The sequence below is a fragment of the Pseudophryne corroboree genome, chromosome 2 (genome assembly GCF_028390025.1).
Source record: "Pseudophryne corroboree isolate aPseCor3 chromosome 2, aPseCor3.hap2, whole genome shotgun sequence".
Lineage (NCBI taxonomy): Eukaryota > Metazoa > Chordata > Amphibia > Anura > Myobatrachidae > Pseudophryne > Pseudophryne corroboree.
This window is the reverse complement of record NC_086445.1, coordinates 922,647,104-922,651,011: the sequence shown is the minus strand read 5'-3', so window position 1 is coordinate 922,651,011 and position 3,908 is coordinate 922,647,104.

The window sequence follows — 3,908 nt, the reverse complement described above, 5'->3', positions numbered from 1 at the left end:
GTACAGGCTACTCTCCATTGGTGCCCACTGACGCATGCACAGGCTGGCGGCAGCACATGTCTAGTATGTGTGCCAGGTCCGAACCAGAAGCATAGTGATAGAGTGATGGAAGGGGGAGGGTAACTAATTATCACTATCCAGCCGCATTAATAGGGTTGGGTATGGGTGATCAGCAGTATGCTGACCACTGGGAACAGGTAATATGCTTCTTCTTATTGTTATTACAGTATATGGGACATATTTTATTGGCTGCTAGAATACCAACAGGGGGCTCGCCACAGGTTCTATTCCCACTCTATGGGTATCGTGGATCCCGGCGTCGGTATGCTGACGGGATCATAACTACATCCCCATGAAAATATGTCCCATATAATAACAATAATACAGGTTGAGTATCCCATATCCAAATATTCCCAAAATACGGATTTTTTTGAGTGAGAGTGAGATAGTGAAATCTTTGTTTTCTGATGGTTCAATGTACACAAACTTTGTTTAATACCCAAAGTTATTAAAAGTATTGTATTAAATAACCTCCAGGTTCTGTGTATAAGCAGTATATGAAACATAGATGATATTCTGTGCTTAGACTTGGGTCCCATCGCCATGGTATCTCATTATGGTATGCAATTATTTCAAAATACGGAAAAATCCGATATCCAAAATATTTCTGGTCCCAAGCATTTTGGATAAGGGATACTCAACCTGTAATAAGAATATTACCTGTTGTACTTGTCATTAAAAGGTAAGGAGCAACACAGTTTTGATTGTTGCCTGAGCTCAAAAACACTGATACTCTCATAATCAATAAGACCTATTGATGTGACTAATGCCCTAACACATATTTAGAGGACACATATTTCTGGTTACAAAATACTCTTTTTGCACTATACTTATAGTATCTCATTGTAATATGACCACGCTCTTCGGTTAGTTTATCGTATGCACTCACCCATCTCGCTCTGTCTTGTTGTCTCTCTTCTATCACAAGCTCTTTAGCACTAAAATAACCTAATGCAGTCTGTATTCTCCACCCTGCTTTATCAGCTAGATATGAGCGCTGCGCCTTAAGAAATTAAAAGTGTAAAGTCCGTATATGTTTTGAAGGTATTGTGCAGAATAACATTTTAACTCATTCAGGGCAGGATGTATCGAGCAAGATAATGCAGTCAAATCTTTGAAAACTGCAGTTTTTGGAGGCTTGTCGTACTCGTAATACATAGATGCATGACCAGATTAACTATGGGGCGGATGGAGCTGCAGCTCCAAACCCCCAATGAAAATAGGCTCACAGGTTCCACTGCAGACATTGTTGACAATATTTTCCCTGTCACCGCTAGCTACTGTACTATCCGAAGATCAGCGCATTCACCACAACACTTGCCAGTTGAAAACTTAAGTTTGACACCCCGCCGGGTACCCGAACCCTGCCCACTTACCCACGGTTGACTGAAGTCCTGTCTCAGTCAAATCAATGCTCTGCCCACATCACAGCACACAGAGCCCACCCCAATCAAGCAAACCCTGCAAATTCCTCTTAAGTTTGCCACCCTGTCAGGTACCCGAACCCCATCCACTCACCCACAGCTGTGTGGAGTCCCACTTCAGTCAAATCAAGGCCCCGCCCACTCACCGTGGCTGCACAGAGCCCTCCCCCAATCAAGCAAATCCCATCCAATTCCTCTTACTTCCTGAAGCCCTGTTCATTCAACCTTCCACTACATAAAGCTCTGCCGATACCACTGGGAGTTCTAAGCACCGCCCCACCACCCAAAGCCCCACTCATTCATCTTGGTTACTTGAAGCCACACTCCGAGTTACCTTAAGTCCCGCCCATTCACCCCTTATAACTGTAAGGGTAGCTGGGTACTGAAATTTTTAGAAAAAGTGGTACTAGAGTGCTGCCTGTGTAACTACAGTAGCTGAGCTGAAAGGAAGTGGGATAAATGTACATTTATAACCAAAGAAGCTGCTCACAAGTCAATGCATACTTCACAACTACTGGGGTCAGCAAGGATGCATGGCAGTGGGCAAGGCGTGACAGAAGTGGGTGGTGTGAGGGCGGGATAAGGGCTGGGCTTCAGACATGTGAGTGTATGTATGTATGTATGTATGTATGTATGTGTACTTCAGAGCCTATTCTCAAGTGCCTTTACAGTGGAGTGACCGAATGGAGGCGCCACCCAGTGTGGCCGCTGGGACTTGGGACCTATCTAGCGGGCCGCTGCGCCCACTACATCCTCCATAGCCTGCAACCCCAGAACCACCATTATGGCTAAGAGTGCCGTGATGCAATTTTCGGACTCAGGCATCCCTGGTCTCTACCAGGTGGCTCCATTATGGCCCGGGCCAGGTGTTGCCTAAAGGCGTCATGACATCATAGTTGACATATGTAACAGTGCTGCATCCCTGAGTCTGCTGCTACATGCCAGTGCCACGGTGGGCTTAGAGTCAAATGACTGGTCATTGGTCTGACTGTGTCAGTATGGAGCCCATCCTGCAAATCTTTTGCGTCAGTGACAGACAGATGAGGTCACTCAGTTTTTTTAGGCCAACCGAGGGGAAATGAGTCAATGTATGTTTTATTTTTTTTGCAGTGGGGGCGATTAATCAGTTATTTTGTCCTGTGGGGCATTTAATTAATCTTTGTTTTATTGTTTTTTCCCTGTCGGGGTTAATGTGTGTGTTTTATTTCCCTATGGTGGACAATGTGTATGTTTTATTTCCCTGTGGTTTACACACATTAGCAGAGCACACTGGCAGTGGTGTACATAAAGGTGGTCATCTTGAGTTGTCAAAAGGTTGCACCGAGGTGGCTATATGACTAAGCTAAGCGACACAAGTGTGCAGCACAAAAACCTGGCCCATCTAGGAGTGGCACTGCAGTGTCAGACAGGATGGCACTTAAAAAAACTAGTCCCCAAACAGCACATGATGCAAAGAAGAAAAAGAGGTGCAATGAGGTTGCTGTATGACTAAGCTAAGTGACACAAGTGTGCAACACAAACAATTGGCCCATATAGGAGTGGCACTGCAGTGGCAGACAGGAGGGCAGATATAAAAAAAAAAGGCCCCAAACAGCACATCATGCAAAGATGTAAAAGAGGTGCAATGAGGTAGCTGTATGACTAAGCAAAGCGACACAAACATTTGGCCCATCTAGGAGTGGCACTGCAGTGTCAGACAGGATGGCACTTAAAAGAAAATAGTACCCAAACAGCACATCATGCCAAGAAGTAAAAGAGGGCAATGAGGTAGCTATATAACTAAGCTAAGCGACACAAGTATGCGGCACAAACACCTGGCCCATCTAGGGTTGGCACTGCAGTCCCACTGCACTAATGGCGGATACCGGACGCACGTCTAACACCAGCATAGTTGTTATGGCCTCAGTAATCCGCTTTGCAACAGGGACAACCGCTGGACATATACAGCAGTATCAATGGACATATACGGCAGTATCACTGGACATACACGGCAGTATCACTGGACTAGACTTATACGCCAGTACCACTGTAATTATACGGCAGGATCACTGGACTTATACACCAGTACCACTGGTATTATACAGCAGGATCACTGGATTTATACGGCAGTACCGCTGGACATATATGGCAGTATCAATGGACATACAGTATACGTCAGTATCACTGGACATATACAGCAGTATTACTGGACTGGACTTATACGCCAGTACCACTGTAACTAAACGGCAGGATCACTGGAATTATATGGCAGGATCACTGGATTTATACGCCAGTATCACTGTAATTATACAGCAGGATCAATGGACTTACTGTATACGGCAGGATCACTGCAATTATACGGCAGGATCACTGGAATTATACGGCAGGATCACTGTCATTATACGGCAGGATCACGGGATTTATACGCCAGTACCACTGGATTTA